Consider the following 17,414-nt stretch of genomic DNA (forward strand, 5'->3'; position numbering starts at 1 on the left):
GACGCGACCGCAGCACACGTCCTCTGCGTGTGGGCCCAATGTAGCAGGGCGCTGTCTCGCCGAGGGGTCCCGCATCGATCACGTGGCGCTCAAGTCTGCTCCCGAAGATGGCATAACAAGCTCGGTGATGGCTTTGGGACACACGCGCCGACTGCGCGGCTTCTGTGTGCCGCGCGACTCGCGTCCGAGTGTGGTGCTGCATGCAAGTGTACGCATACACGCCTGAAGCACATGGTGCCTCGTCGCATCTCTCTTGTTCCTGGGACCATGCGTACACGTCAATCCAGCGCGCGTCTGTCGCAGGGAGTGGCCCTTTTTTTCTTCTTCTTTTTTTTGGCACCCGGAGACGTCCTGTCGCAAGGTGACGGCTTGAGGGACATTCCGACCTCCACGCGCGCGCAGGTGCAGCTGCTTGGTCTCTGTCTCTTCGCATTGACGCGTTCGGGGCACGGCTCTTTAGGGACGCGCCGCCTCGGAAGGTTACCGTGTGTTTTATAAACACAAACTCACAAACGCACGCGCAAACGCAGACACACAGACACGAACCAACACACACACATGAAAGAGAAAACACAACACATACAAGTACACATACACAAGCAGCAACGCCCACACACGCGCTCAGACACACATGCTCACCACACGCAGTGTCCGCCCCAGAAAAGCTGCGAAGTTCTTGGGTTCATTCTACCCCGTATACGCCCGAGTGGACTTGCTTGGTTTTGTCTCGCTTATCTATAGGACCATATAGTACGGCGTATGGCATAGATACGTACAATCAGGGGGCTGTAGCGTATAAGCTTAACAAATGTCAATGAAGAATATGTGTTTTATTCAAGCATTTATTACTCTTACAAAAGGAGCACTGACTCCGCCTTCAAGGGCATGTGTGTGATGAAGGGCTGGTACGCAGCCAAGGAAAATGTACGTTTCCACAGTGAAATTTACGTACCTGGTGTGCTTAATCATCACCTTATTCCCCATTCTGCGCGTTTAAGTACTTCCTTGAACTCTTCATTGCCTTTGCGTAGAGCAGCAGGACAGAGACTGCAGTTCTTCCGGCCGACTCCTCCACCAGTCTCACTAAAATTCCGCGCACGCTACTTGGACACGTCTTAACTTATACCGAGTTGGTGTTATAATCAAATCAAATTGAAGATGGTCGCAGAGTTCTATGAAATCGAGCGCCCGTTTAATTCGCAAGTAGGGATACAAGGAAAATCTGCGAATACACGTTTTGATTTCTGAATTCCGCTTGAACACATGTGAGTGTATATAACATGTATATGCGACATCCACGAGTATCCTGCGACTCGCTTTACGTTGGCGAGCAGGGCATGAACCCTATAGTCCCTGGTTATGGGACCTCGTTCTGTATATAAAGCATCTATCCTACAATATGCATATAAACCTTTATTGTAACAATAACATCCGAAATCAACTTTAGCGCGCATTGACGGGTTGCTGCGAAATCTTACTGCCCAAACTGCTGGCACCAAACTTTTGCAAAACGGCAACAGGGGTACCACGTCTGCAAGCTTACATGAAAATAAGGTGATAAAAGAGTGACAGTAAGAGGCCAGGGCGCGTATAGAGATATCTGGCATTCATTCTTCTCAGCAGTTATATAAATCGCAGATTCAGCGTTCGTTCACCGGACATTTTTGGGGCTAACCAACGGTGGCAGAAAGAAAGATATTTTGTCATTGACGGAAGCTGGAGATGTTAGTCTAGCCGCGTTCATGACATACCATTGGCTGCAGCTCGCCTCTCCAGCTCCCACCACAAACTATCAATATTTCGTCAAGTGTGGTAGACAGCGCATAGTGAAGAAAACGTAACACTCAACAACAAACAATCGCTAACTCTGTTGCATACCTTCTTTGACGCTTTAATGTTGCGAAAGTTGCCCCCATCATTTCTTGACCACAGGTATTTTATGAGAATACCCGTTATGAAGCGACTCACGAACTCTCACGTCGAGTCTCGAGGAGTTCCTCTAAACGAGGCAGTGCCCCCATGCGAAGGGAATAACAACACTAGACTCTCCGCATGCACGCTTGGATCCAACATTGTTTGCGAAGTCCTCGAGGCGCGCCCAACCGCCGGCGAAGAAAAGAGCCTGCTGCTTCTAGGCACGCATTGGGACAGGCGACGCCCGTCTCTTAAAAGCACCGAGAGGGGGGCACGGGTGGCGGCCACATTCGCTAAACGCTTTCGATTAAAAGAGCCACGGGATGCGACAGGCGCAGGCTTTGCGTCCCTAGTTCCCCGCAGCGTTCAGCATCCCTGACGCTTTATAGTCACACACACTCCATGGTGGTGTTCGCGTTCGCTTAGGTTGCCTATTTTGTAGCTGTGCTTTAACTACTGATAGCTGGTCAGGGCGTTCAGAGATAGTGTCTGAGTAGCAAATGTGCCGCGAAAGAGAGATGGGTAGTATTGACGGTAGTGCAGGATAAATGATGAACCTTTATTTAGCAACTGTATTTTTATTTATGTATGTCCAGAGAGGTGCTCGTCCTTCTAGGTGGTGTTGGCTCGTCACTCCTAGGGAGCCTACAAACAGCGCTTGCATGTAGGCTCCCTAGTCACTCCAAGCGACGCCATGCATTCATTGTCGCACGTGCGAACATTCGTGAATAGGGGAACCGTTCACATAGGGATATGTTCGCGAATTGAAGTCCCATCACTTGAGCACGCACTTAATGTATAACTGAACTGAGCTATGGTGATCTGCCGACGACGCGATAGTCAGTCAGTTCACACTCGGAAAGCAAGGAGAGACTTTAAGTGTAACTCAAACGAAATACGCAGAACAGAGCTGGCGTACGCATTTATATACATATATATTGTGACTGAGTCTGAGTGAATTCCGTTTATTTTGCTGGACCTATGCGCATCAGTACAACAGCAGGCAATGCGATCCAGATCGTCACCAACATTAAAGACAGTCACGGGTAGGGCCACTTAGAACCCTATCACAGGAAAAGAGTCGGTGACAGACCAAACCGGTAGAGAAAGCGACGTTCACTGAGACAGTCAACACAGGCGCCGCTGCTGCACGGAACTAGACGCTGACGCGCCGTACACAGGGGCGGTCGACGCGACGCGTCCGGCGTGACTCCACGCCGCGCACGCGTCTCCTGAGGGCGTCGTGACTCGCGCCGCCGCGACGGCGACACGCGCGCGGGCCTAGCGCCGCCGACTACACACGCAACCACCGCGACGACGACGACGACGACGAAAGGCGTTGTCGGCGTGGTCTATAGGCGGGCGGGCGGCTCAGAAGTCGCCGCGCGGTGCGTCTGGCGCGTGGCGGAGAGGACGCCGCGAAGCGAAAAAAAGACGCATACGCGATGGCCAGAGCGCTTTCGTGTCGTTAAAGACGTCGCGCGGGGTTTTTGACTGTGAGAGGGGGCCTCCGCCCAGGAGGCGTGTACGCACGCGCGCGCGCTGTGTGCAGACGCCGCCGCTGGTATAGTATATAATGGACGGTCCCATGACGCTGGCATTATAAACGCCCCGTTTTCGAGCTGCTGCTGTTGCTAAACGCTGAGAGCCGGCTTATACTGAGAGTGCTGCTGTTTCAGTGGCGCAGTGAGCTGCTCACTGCCGAGAGGAGAAGGAAGTGGGCGTGTATGCGAGTCCGGGTCCTGAGAGAGGTGAGGTCTGGTACGGCGGCAGTTCTTTTTGCTGAAGATGGGAACGGAGTTTGATTGCTCGTAGGAGGCAGATCTGGCGGGAGCTGACTATAAGGTACGAGGAGACGAGGTTATAATACTTACGAAAAAGTTAAAATCAAGGAACAGAGAAGGAAATGTGGAAGGCACATAGAAGACGAAGAGAGAAGAGAAAGCAAATCATCAATGAGGAGCCCGCGAATACACACACACACACACACACACACACACACACACACACACACACACACACACACACACACACACACACACACACACCACACACACACACACACACACACACACACACACACACACACACACACACACATATATATATATATATATATATATATATATATATATATCTGGTTCGTGTCCTAAAAGATACGTCTAAGTAAGAGTGCTTTTCCAACAGACATAAAACACAGTCGCAAATCCGCATCCCTTCCCGCAAAGGAAAGCACTAGTGCGGCATCTTGTGGTCGAGATACGTGCAGGGTAAAAGACGTTATCTCCGTGCAATAAAATACTTTTCACCCCGTCTTGGGTGATGCTTTTTTCCTCTTCCGGCAACTGGCCCAGCTTATACGAATGTCGCGATTTTCTTTCAGTCCGGATTAGTTTGATGAGGCCTCCTTGTTTGCAAACCCTGTTTAAAGGACCTTCCATGGGCCGAATATGGGGGAGTGTCGGGTCACGTACGGGGTTCTGCGGCTTTCGTATGAGTATACTGCGGCCTGACGTTAGAGGCTGTCAAGGAAGGCCATTCCCATTCATCTTGCGCTTCCATCAGTGCTTTATCGTGGCTATAACAAACGTACAACGCGGCTACTCTTGTGATACTCATGAGACCTTAATAAATTTGCCTAAGTGAAGCAAAAAATAATGAGGAGTCTGTAGCATTGCACTATAATCCGCAATTACCCACCGCGGTGGCTCAGTCAGCTAAGGCGTTGCGCTGCTGAGCACGAGATCGCGGGATCGAATCCCGGCCGCGGCGGCAGCATTTCCATGGAGGCGAAATGCAAAAACGCCCGTGTGCTTGCGTTGTAGTGCACGTTAAAGAACCTCAGGTGGTCAAAATTAATCCGGAGCCCTCCACTACGGCGTGCCTCATAATCAGAACTGGTTTTAGCACGTAAAACCTCAGAAAGAAGAAGATAATCCACAATTCAGAGACGATGATTAAATGTTACTGGATAAAGCAACCTTTAATCCAAGTGTACACGAAGGATTATTGGCTTAAATCCCGTATACACTCTAAAAGTTTTACACCCTTAACTGTGCTTCCTTCCTGAAACCAGCCTGTTCGCTTGGTTGACTGAAGTCGAGTGTTGCCCCGATTCTATTGGAAATTATCTTGGTGAATAGTTTATACATTACTGAAAGCAATTTAATGGGTCTCTAATTCTTCAATTCTTTAACGTACTCCCTTCTTATGGATTAGTATAATGTTGGCATTCTTCTAGCTCTCTGGTATACGAAGTCTTGAGGCATTGCGTATAAAGGGCCGCAAGATTTTCAAGCATGATATATCCTCCGTCTTTGTTTAAATCGACTGTTATTCTATCTTCTCCAGCAGCTTTACCCCTGGTCATGTCTTGCAAGGCCCTTCTAACTTCATCGCCAGTTATAGAAGGAGCCCCTGCATCCTGTTCATCCCTACTTCGAATGAAAGTAGCTTGGCTGCTCTGGGTACTGTACAGGTCAGTATAGAATTTTCCCACTGCTTTTACTATGTCATCGAAATTGCTGATGGTATTACTCTGCTTATCTTTCAGTGCATACATCTTGCCTTGTCCTATACCAAGTTTTCTTCTCCCTGATTTCATGCTGCGTCGGTGGTGCAGCCATGTTTACTTGCCACCAAAATGTGGCCAAGGAAGAGAACTTCATTTGCCCCCATCAAAAACTCGATTTTAGCCCTTAAAGGTGAGGGTGATAGCCAAGGAACAAACCAAGCTCTTTTTATACATCTATAAGGGTGTTCCAAATATTTAGCGCGTTATCAGCCAGAGGACATAGCACAAATACGATGACGGACGCAGTTGAAACGAGCCGCAGGGAAGCCAATACAAGTAGATTCCGTATTTACGCGTTTCGATCAGATCCAGTTCTGTTTGGCGGTGGAACTTCAATTCATTATCTCGTATTTTTATACAGGAAAATGTCTCAGCCTCGGCGCCCTCACAGCAACGCGCACCCCAATGCGTACGCCGCCGAGTTGGCGCGGTGCAGGATTTAATTAAGTCAAGGTCTACGTTTCCTAACCTAGGCCTCCGCGCTGCCCACTACAACAAACGTTTCGCTTCCTGAATTAGGAAGAAGTGAAATAAACGAAAAAAAAAGGAAAGAAAAGACCCACCACGTGTACACGTCCGCGGCGCCGCAATCGCATCGGCTCCGTCGCGCGCACGTGCTGGTCAGCGGAGAGTCGAGAGAATCGAACAGTAGGGCTTGTAAAGAAAGAACGAAAGACTACGCCAAAAAGAATGAAAAAAAAAAAAAAAAGACAAGGAACAAGAAATCGCCAGGAAGGAAGCGTGCTATGCCCTTCGCCGCCGGGTTCGCCCTCAAACAGACTTTTGTTTCTTCTTTTTCTCAGCGCTGTCCACGCGTTCGCGCTGTTATAGCTCGCGGCGCGCGGGCGCCGCGCCGTTCCCCTTCGAGTTCACGCGGTTCATCAGCGGCGACGGCGGCGGCAGCGGGGCGCGGGCGGATCCTCCTTCGGTCCCAGCGCAGAAGCCTGCAAAGGGTGGGGGGTGGAAAAGAAGCCCTCTCGACCCGGGCAAGCAGCGCTCCATCGTTTCGCTCAGTGGCGCGCACGCGCTCGGCGCGCGCGCGCGCCGACGTTTAGTCAATTCCGGCTGGATGCCCCCGCTGGCGCGTTCGTAAACGGACGCAGCGCAGCACCCCTGCCGCCGCAATAGCAACAAGCAGCCAAAGCAACCGGAGTGGCCCCGACGGCACGCGTACGCCGGCGTGCGCTCTATGAGATCGCAGCGGGCAGCCGTGCGCCAGCGGGCCCCCCCCTTCTCCGGGGAGAGATATATCGGCCTCCTCTTCTTTTCCATACAGCCACCCCCCCCCCCCCTTCCACCTCCCGCAACACCACTATACTTCTTATAGTTCGTTTCGTTCGCTTGGGCGTGTGTTTATGTATATGGTAGGCGCGCGCGCGCGCGCGCGCGCCCGAACGCTCACCTATAGGCGAGGCTGGCAGCCGGATGTGGCCGTGGGCGCGTCCACGCGACAACGACCGTGCCCACTTCTTCTTCTTGCGCTGTTCCCTTCTTTTATGTACGCGCGGTGCCGGAGCTAACGCTGCATGCAGTGCGGGGATGGGCAGCAGCAGCAGCAGCAGCCGCTGCCTCGGCGGGTAACTCGAGGAGCCGGCTCCCCTAATTAGAAGGGGCCCGGGGCGGCGCGCCGCACAACGCCCTGGGCTCGGTCGACGCGGACACCTCGCCTGCATGGCCCGATGGCTGATGTAGCTTCTGCGCGCCGCTACACACGCGTGGGGCCTCGCCCTTTATTTTATTTCGTTTGTTTTTGTGGCCGCGCGCGTATGAGGGGCATCGCGCGCGCGAGATGTACTGCGAAGTAGTCTTGCAGCTTTTTTTACCTGCGGAATCTCACGTACAGTCTCGGTCATGGTTGATCTAGAGCACCGTAGCCGGGTCTTATCAAAGAAAGAAAGCGTAATCTCTCAGCATTCTCTTCGTTCAAGGTAAGGTACTTCGATTCTTGTGGCTTCCCGTGACCTCCTGAGCTCTATAGCAGTACCTCTCAAACCACAACTGTACCATCAAATATTCGTTGCTTCGTTCGGTGGTCTCTGGGCTCCTATAAACTGATGGATTAAGACAACTTATTCTGCTATTATGGTAGACTGCCTCCATTTCACAAACACTTAGATTTTGTAACGGTTAGAGTATCAATGTTAGTGCAAGCATTGAAGCCGTGATTATAGTCCTACCTTCCAAGAGGAATGACAGGACAAAAATATTTCAGCGATGGTCATCCTACACAGTATAATATCGTGAGGACATGTGGGCAGGGAGTATTTGATCGCTCGCTTGGCGCGAAATGCGTAATTGGGAAAAGAACCAATCTGAGAGAGACTTCAATAAAGTTCGTCCGCACTAGATAGATTGCCATCAGCATTGGATAATCCCGGCCGCGGCGGCTGCATTTCGATGGAGGCGAAATGCGAAAACGCCCGTGTGCTTGCGTTGTAGTGCACGTTAAAGAACCCCAGGTGGTCAAAATTAATCCGGAGCTCTCCACTACGGCGTGCCTCATATTCAGAATTGGTTTTGGCACGTAAAACCCCAGAAAGAAGAAGAAGAATCAGCATTGGTATACGGTGTTTGCAACAGCACTACCGCAGCGCCTAATGTACAATAGCTGCGAAGGCATGCAAAAAAAGAAAAGCATTGTCACCTAGCATCGCACCAAGGTAAATCTTATCAACGCAGCGAAGTATCCGGCCGGGCTGAGCTTTCTTAGAGGGGCGATAGCACTGTAGACGACTGCAATAAGTTTCCTCTTCCTCAAGTAAATTAGTGTGGATATATTTCATCTTTAGCGAAGTGAATAATTGTTCACGAGAGACAATGCGATTCGGGATCGAAAATTACTAATGCAGAGCAGTAAGGGCTTGCATACAAGTGAGAGTGAGGTATAGAAAGAGAGAAATGGAGGTTACGAGTTTAGAGGGACCAGCTGCAAAAACTTGCCTGCCAAAGTTTGACCGGCAACGTGTACAGAAGCTTACACATCTGTTATTTTCTGGCATGTCACGGAAAGTGAATAAGAATACCTGAGACAGTCGTTCTCGGGACTGTATAGACTAGCTATATAGTTTCAGTGCCGGCCGGCTTCGTTGAAAGGATGATTAATCCCGCAACCGCATTGTGCACGCCATTGTATAATATAAATACTGCTCATTTGTCTATACACCCCGAGGTCATCGCTTGGTATCCCGATGCATTCTTTTCTCGCCTCCGCTGTGCAAAGAAAATGTCGAGAGACGCGTCTAGCGTGCGAGTTTCTTATTATGACGTCCGACGCCAGTCGCACTCCCAAAGGAATTTGTCACGGACCGCAGGAGTGATGGATGCTCTCAGAGACGTCGCCTCTTCCACAGCGCACTTATCAAAGCCTCACCTCCACCCCCCTGGCCACCCTCCAAACCCTCAACCCACCTCCAGCCACCGTCGTCGTTACGTGTGCAGACAGGGCAAGAGACGGGGACGCCATGGAGGCCATGCCTGCTCTAATCCGCTTATACAGTCGGGGAACTGCGTCGGGGGCCATCGAGAGACCAAAGTCCCCTGCGCATGACCTGGCAGCTAGTTCACGGTCCCGCGACAATTACTGGATTACATTTGGACTCCCCGGGATCAATCTTTGGCCGCCGAGACAGCGCCCTCCGCGCCACCATTCTTCCTCAGCAGCCGAGAGCGCACTCGAACGCGATGACATCAAAGGCACCGGCTTCTGCAGATACGCGCCCTTCGTTGGCAAAGTTTACCCTACGCGATGAGCTATTCGCGCCAGGTCTGTCTACAGATACTATTCATTTCTTCACCGCATGATACTGACAACACTGTTCTCGCGAGCTACAGATAATATTTACCGCATGATAGGACACTTTTCGTACGCTCCACTGAGCTAGGTATATTATTCCAAATGTTATAGCAGTTTTCGGATGGTGTATAACGTTTACTTTTTTTTTTTTTCTGCCTGGTCTGGTGCCTCAGAATTTTGTGATGAGAGGTGGTGCAAGCAAGCGACCTATTTGAAGGATGCACAGTTACATGCATTCACAAGTACACGCAGGCAAGCATGAATTATAGCAAATATAACAATTGGTTAACGGACAAAACATATTGCCGAATTTTCTGCGCGACGCAGGGCTACATGCTTTTATGTTATTTCCTTTTACATGATTTTCTTTCACGTTATGCCTGCGGCAAGTCTTCCGAACTAAAGAGCATAAAAAAATGAAAAAAAAATTACACACTCCGAATAAATTCCTGAATGTAGCGATAATAGAGGATCATACTGTTTAAGGAGAGAGCGTAACGATGGGAAAGCACAGTACTTTCTTCGCTCGATAACACAGGTGAAACAAGGCAATAAACTCGGGGCAAATATTTCAAAGATACGCAATCGGACATTATACGCTGCAGGCGCCACGCAGTCAAATATCCATTCCTGCATGGGGGGAGATTACAACCCATAAAGCGTGCCTTTGTGCAGCAAAATAAAAGCAACTACAGGTCTACAGACGTTGAATTTTCTGCACCTGCCTTCCGCGGTCACCCCCGCAATTACGGAAGGCAAACAAACGCCGAGAAACGAAGCAATGAAAGAAAACGACAAAATACGAGATGCCAGGCAGGAGCAACGTGCCCACACTTTACGTCGAAACACGAGACGGACCGCATATATATAGAGAGAGAGAGCCCGAACGTTGTAGACCACGAGCGCAAGTACGCACTATAACCATTCCTCAGACGAAGCTATAGGAGATAGGTCACGGCAGACACCCTAAATGAAGCACCCATAACTCAGGCCTCCATACAGCACGCACTACGGGAGCCGGCCGGAATCTGCCCCGTAAATATCGCGCGGGAAAAGAGAAAGAAAAACTCGGGGCATGCCCCAACGCACATTCTCTCGCCGGGCGACAAGCGTTTATCTCTTCCCAGTTAGTGCGCGGCGCGACCTCTGCGCAAGGGGAACAGAGACCCATTCCCGAGTAAAGCCCATCTAAATAGAGGAGCCTTATTCTCAAGAGTCCGGCGCCTCCCCCTACCGGCAGCTACGACGCGATCGCACACAAGAACAACGCAAGAGACCGACGCCAGCTCGTGTGCGGTACACGCGGTCCACTGTGCTCAGCAGCGAAGGACGCGATATAGCTGCGCGGCCAGACGAGAGAGAGAGACACCGCTAGAGACACACACACACGCCGTCGCGAAGAAACGCGCCATTGCCGCAACAGCCGTGAAGACATTACGAGTGGGAGGGCAGGGCGTCCTTCTGTCTCGCAGAGCCTGGTGGCCGTTGCGGACGCTTGGTTTATAGGCGACTCTGAGCACACCTCCTGGCGTCGCGCGGTGCCTTATCTGAAGACAGTTATGGCCTGTTTTCAAATCGGTCCCGGGAGTCGTTTCGGGAAACGTTTCGCCGCCGCGTGCGTCGCGGTGCCGTTTCTTCGCTGTGGTCCGTCCGTCTGTCCGTCCGGCGGGGCGGACGACCGCATGCAGAGCAAGGCGCGCACATGATGCAGCGCGGCGGCAGCTCTGACCGCATGCGCGTTTCTTTCGCATGCATGACGAGAGAGAGAGAGAGAGAGCGAAGCGGTTTTGCCCCAAACGTGGACGCCGGCGGGGTGCTCGCAGTGAGCTAAGTCTGGAGCGGAAGCACTGTCCACTTCACATTGCGCTAGTGCCAAATAAGAAAGAAGGTGCAGATTTCTTTTTCTTTTTTTTTAATGCTTAGCTGGCGTACACGGGTGGCAGCGGGACAGTTGTGCAGTCATGTACGAGATACGACAATTGGCTTCGACCTGCGGTCGTCGTTCTCCTTGCTTGCAATGGGAGAGGAGCGGGAATATTTATGTGTACGGCGTATGTTAGCGTAATGTTATGTAAGCCGGGCCGCTATCTTGTACGCGTTCGAAAAGTCGACGTTCGGTTTCGTCTCACGCGATTAGCCCAGCTCGCGCCGATATCGCGGCCTAGGCCAGTCTAGGCCACTCGCGTGAGTCGAAACCAAACGTCGGCTTTTCCAACGCGTACAAGATAGCGGCCCAGCAAACAGTCAGGCATTTGTTTTTTTTTTTTTCTTTTTTTGAGAGGCACTTTCCTGATTTCAAGATATCTGTAGACTGTACCCAGGGTTTCAGGGTGGGTATATTGAGTGAGTGTGTTTGCTGGGGGAGGGGGGGGAGGGACGCCCAAGCCAGGGCTCCATGCTTTTACCCACGCATGCTCTTTTGTTATTGTGGAATCAGTAGTTATAGTTCAATGTATTAGAGGGTGAAGGATCGGCCTTTGGGACCGGAAGGGGGCCCCGCGCCCCCTATGCACTGGAATATGTGGTACCTGTCGTTTCTATTGCTCTCGCGGTGTTGAGCACTCACTCGGTAAAAACAAACGTTTCGTCGACGTGAGCGACAGACATTCGTCAATACTTTCGGTTTCTTTACGAACAAAATGATTAGGCGTCACGAGGTCTCTAGCCTAACAGTCGACGCCTACGCAAGAGCGGGCGCTTAAGTGTGAAAGCCTGCGCACTGCCACTCCGAGTTGAAGAAAAGGGCGTGCGTCACATCTCGAATGCCTCGTCCACCTTACCTTCCTGCCCCATGATGTACAGTGACGTTACTACTTTTCTTTTGCCCCGTCTTGACGGTTTGTTATGACCGTGGTCGTTACGTCCGCACGGTGACCCGTTTGTTGTTAGGCGAAGGAAAAAGAGAAGAAGAGAGGAAAAGAAGGGGGGCGACAGAGAAGAAAAGATGCCCCCCGTCGAAAACGACCGCTGCAATGGCCCTACAAGTGATAGTAATGGCCCCTTAGTACTACCGCAGGGCTGCCAGCAGTATACCGTTGGCCTCCACCGTGACGCCGTTTTTCCCCAAAGACAGACGGCACGTAATATCTCGCAAGAAAAAGAAGAAAAAGGGATGGGGGAGGGGGGGGGGGGGAGGGGTTGTTTTTTGGACACACCAGACTTGTCTTCGGTGGGGCGGCTTCCTTTCCCTGGCCTCAGGAGCCGCCATAGCTTAGCGCGGGACAGAATCTAAGTGTACAAACCCTCGGATGCATACCTGCCGCGAGTGTAAACTACCGCGTGCACCGCGATCCTGCAGCCTCGGAGGATTCCACGTGGACAATACGGCACCCATGCAAACGGGCAAAGCGGCAAGCCTTCCACGAAGCACAAGGCCGCGCGACTCTATCTCCCCTCTCTCTCTCTTGACGAGAAATGTCTCGGCGCCGCCGACGCCTGCCCGGTTAGAGAAGCCTTTGTATCCGGCCGGCTGTTAATCTACTGACTCTGTCAGCAGCTCGGAGACCGCGAAACAGAACCCATAACCGCGGTAGGTGGTGGCGGCGGCGGCGTCGGCAAAGCCGTTCCTTGAGAGGTCGTTCTCGCCTCTAACGAAGAGAACAGCGGTGGGTTATGAGCGGTGTTAACTGCATGCTTCGTTTAACTGAAGGAGTCCGCGGACTTTCAACGCACGCTGCTGCCGCCGCGATGTTCTTCTCCCTTCGTAGTTGTATGAGGGCTCCCGCCCCGCACAGGGAGCTTCGTGCCAAAGCTCCCGGAGAGGCGCGGTACGTGCGGCCGAGAATTTTGGTGATCCGTCTGCGTTGTGCCTGTCGACCAACTTGGCTTTCAACTTGGCTTAACGTGAGCGGCAAACAGCCGCGCGGAACCATCTGTGCTTAAAAGAGGCGAGGGAGAACGTTGTGAAGTGTTTTATTTAACTCTGGCTTACGATAGTTTCGTTTTTTTATTTACAGTAAAAGCCCTAAGATGGTACAGATTTCTTGCTACGTGATAATGAAGGCATAAGAACAGGATATTCAACGCACTAATGTGCTAAAAATCATTTTTAAATATTACTAACAGGAGAGAGCACAGATAAACGCTACGACGAATATATGATCAATGTATATAAGTAAAGAGTTCATCCACAATGTAAGCGCGTAACTGATTTCCTTTCAAATTCCATCCTCGCCGTTATACATCCCTCTATGTTTTGTAACTTGCTTCAGGCTCTACCGCATTTAATAAATTGCGCTCGAGTGGAGCAACTGCCGGCAGCTTTTGGTAGGCTTAGTCAACTAGCAATTAGCAGCACTCCTCCTCCTCCTTAGAGCATCCATATTGCATTCTGAAGGAACTATCCGCCATAGTCTCCGCCATGATGAAAGTCTATGTTACTTGAAAGAATCAAAATTGCGGTAGCCCGTCGAAGCAGATAAACACTCTGATTAACATCCTCGATGGAGCTGATGAACGGCCCTGCAGGGAATCAAGGCCTATACATTAACCTATACACTTCATTTCAATGCCACATGGACAAAAAACAGCCCTGGACCTAACGTTCGCTGGTTTGCTAGTACAACCACAACGCACACGAACATCAAAGAATGTCGCGCTCGCTAGCAAATTTTGAGACTTACGAGAGCAAGCCTGCACTATTTTTTTTTTTTTTTTTTACTGTCTGAGCTATTCCCGCATAATGCGAAGTATACGATAACAGAACAGTCGCCACGTGCTAACTAAAGTGCTAAACAAAAGAAAAAGCAGAGCAAGGACTTATAGTCCCGATCTAGCGTACAGTTAAACATACACAATCGTCGAGAAACCAGTTCGTGGCATATAGTGTACACACTACGCGCTTGGTTTCCGAGAAATACGCGGAAGAGGGGGCGTAGGCAGCCCATTCACTTTCCGGCGAGACTAACGGCCCGAGCCCGGAGAAACGAGGCAGAAGTTATGCGGCCACAAACATGCCATCTTCTTGCTGGCACGCGTGCATGCATACACGTGCCCCCTCCCCTGACTGCAGCTGAAGGAAGAGACTAACCTGTTGCCCTCTGGAGTTCTCCACGCGTGCGTCCTTTTGTACATTCACACAATGACCTGTGTGGGCGCGTTTGCCGTGGGCAGTCCTTTGGAAAGACAAGATTGTGCAAAGGTAAAAATTAGAATGGGGACACCGAAACAAAAGATAACTTCTAGCTGAACAAGCATGCAGCTACTTGGATGCAGTGCCCCCTGCTGCCAGCCGAGAAAGAGAGAGAGAGAGAAAAAAAAGACAACGACCAAGTTTTCGTCTGTCACTATAAGCATCGTTTGAAGAGAGAAACACTTGTTTACTCGTCTATGTATGCGAGCCAGGGAACTTGTACAACGAAATACAGACAGCTGAAGCACATGTACTATCTTGAGTGGGCACCAGAATAACCGGAAGCACTAAAGAATCAAACAGCGGCGCAGACAGTGACGTCTTGTGACACTCTGTTGACAGAAAGCGCACAGAAGTCTTATCGCAGCGACAATGTTCAATTTATACGCTGGCGGCAACTTGCCGGCAACGACAAAAGTCTTCATGAAGTTACTTATATGTCTGTATTGTTTGTTTATTTCTTTTCTGTCTAGGAGAAGGCTTGTGCTATAAGAGAACGTCCCTAGTGAATTAGGGTTGATGACTGCGTTACTAGACGTCACCGCGAATGTTGTTTTTCCTGGACACATCCGACGTACGTCTATGTCAGTACTCCTGTGCTATATGGTAAAGTGCCGTAGTAATTACTGGAGGTTGACGTCCCAAGGGACGCCTCGGTGTTGGAAGGATCAGTAGTGATTAATTGACTAACTAGCATTAATTAACATGCGAACAAATGACACACATTTTTAAAAACAAGTGCAGTGTTGGTAACAGCACTTGCTGCAAAAACAGTCCTCGCCCTTAATATTTACCTCTATTTTTCGGGAGTTGTCATACGTACCCATGAAATGCATCTAATCTGGTATGTGCACAAGAGCGGTGAACGTATAGTGACGTATTCTTGTAAAGGGACTCAAATGTGAACCTAGCAGGTATACTTCCACTAAACGTGTTGTCAACACTCCCTTTGTTTTTAGAGTGCAGGTACGCGAGAGTTCTTGCAAATCTTCATGATCTGAAACCGGACGCAATGGAGTTAATGTACTGACGTATTCTCGTAAGGGAGTCAAATATGAAGCCTGGAGTTACTCCCGCAAAAGGTGTCAACACTTCCTTTGTTCTTGGAGCGCAAGTGCTCGAGCGTCCTTGCGTACTTTAATCATCGGAATGCGAACGCAGGGGAGTGAATGCCCTGACGTATTCTCGTCACGAGTCAAATATGAAAACAACAGTTACTCCCTCAAAAAGTGTTGTCAGTACCCTCTTTGTTTTGGAATGTAAGCACTCCAGAGCTCTTGCATACTTCTTCACTGAAGGCCCGGCACTGCGGCTGGTGTCATACATCGTGTCCGCGTGTTCACTACCGATACTCCATTACTAGCAACCACGACAGGTGTGTAGAAAATGATGGCACGTCAGGGTTGACTATTTTCGAGCGCCGTTCGGTAATGATGCGGTGTAGCAAAAGTTTCGTAGAAACCTTAGAAATTGTCCGCATGCTACTAAACCACAATGATCGTTCTCTTATCTCACGTAAGGACATTAAGACCCCCTTAAGAGAAGCAGCTAGAACAAGAAATGAATCGAACTTTGCGCTATAAGCGCTAGTTGTCTTTAGGAGAACTACTTTCTAGCTTAAGTCTCCGTGGCGGTACTTCGGTATTCTGCGACATCAAGTGAAAGCCTACGGGGCTTTATATCATAACTCAAATTATGGTCTAGAGCTGCGAGAGCGTGAGAGTTGCGTTGCAAAACTAGAGCACGAGAAACGTGGGCAAAAAGAGATTAAAAAAAAAAAAACATTAGTGGTGATTTAGTGGCAACTGCGGTATAAACACGTCAGCATTATATACGTCGCACATCTTCGAGGTCTCGGATCCATGATTTAAACTGCGTTCATCCCATTGAAAAATGTTGTTAAGGAGCTCACTCGAAACACGTCCTGTCTCTTCGAGGAGCGAAGTGCAACATGACGGTGGACCACGTGAATGGCTTCTCATACTTCACCTACACCTTTTTTTCCACTTTGACACTCCTTAAGCTAACGCATTAAAAATATAAACATTTATTGAAGCCTCAGGAATTGTAACCCATGCAATTCCTCTTGCTTTGTAAGACAGTGCCCTAATATGCCACGGCACCCACTTCTCTTGATTTTCCCTTTCTTGCATCAAACTACTAAACGTAGAAACAAACAAATTTTACATGACAGGAGACAAGAAACGAAGTTCCTTTATTTTTGTTTTTCGGTTTATATTTTCGATCACTCCATTAATCAATAAAAAAATTATTTATCTTGAGGAGAGAAAGGGCGGGAAAAATCCACAAAGACTGCAGCTTCACAAAGCACGGCACACTTTCTTGTTAGTTTACTTTAATTATTTTTTTAATTCCCTTTTCACACACTGGCTGAACTGAACTTGTATTCGTGTGCGGCAGCTGTGTTACGATTCGTTTATCGAAGTGAGCCTTTGTGAACTGTTCGCATGAATTCTCACTGAAGTGCTTTCTGCTATGTCGCTCTCACTTTATTGGGCTGTCGCCCACAGAGTTGCTGCACTCGGGGACTCTGGTTTAAATCTCACCATAAAACACGTATTATTTTGTTATGCAACTGAGGTTACTTGGCGGCCCGCTGGACGTAGGATGACAACCTTTGCAGTGGTCCTATAAGTGCTTCGCATTAAAAACATTAGAACAAACGTAAAGCATTACAGGTAGGTAGGTAAAACAGAACGATGTAGAGAGTAAGATTGATGATGACGAACATCACTCACACCGAACGCAACGTCGAATAGGGAGGTAGACTGCTTTCAATTTTTTTTTTTTTTCGCCAGGCTACAAAAGCCACTCACCGATTCCTTGCCCAGACATGTATATATCACAACTTACGCTATTACTTCCGCACTGTTCAGTCCATGACAATATTTCAGGAGCAAGGTTATGCAGCCTGAACAAATTTCTCTGGCGTCACCGCCTGTGCAGTTCCAGCAATATTTCGCAAACTTCCTTAAACCTAT

At 49.7% G+C, this 17,414-nt stretch overlaps 1 protein-coding gene and 1 long non-coding RNA gene across 2 annotated transcripts in view; one reads left to right on the plus strand and one right to left on the minus strand.

Moving 5' to 3' along the window:
- LOC119461109 (protein sister of odd and bowel) overlaps positions 1 to 17,414 on the plus strand; it is a 425,754-nt gene that overhangs the window by 93,940 nt on the left and 314,400 nt on the right. The window lies entirely within an intron of this gene.
- Positions 14,311 to 17,414, minus strand: part of LOC125939766 (uncharacterized) — a 292,339-nt gene continuing 289,235 nt past the window's right edge. The window contains exon 4 of the long non-coding RNA XR_007463141.1: positions 14,311 to 14,395. This is a non-coding gene — a long non-coding RNA (uncharacterized LOC125939766). The remainder of the gene's footprint in view (positions 14,396 to 17,414) is intronic.

This window comes from Dermacentor silvarum, chromosome 8 (genome assembly GCF_013339745.2).
Source record: "Dermacentor silvarum isolate Dsil-2018 chromosome 8, BIME_Dsil_1.4, whole genome shotgun sequence".
In the NCBI taxonomy this organism is placed as follows: domain Eukaryota; kingdom Metazoa; phylum Arthropoda; class Arachnida; order Ixodida; family Ixodidae; genus Dermacentor; species Dermacentor silvarum.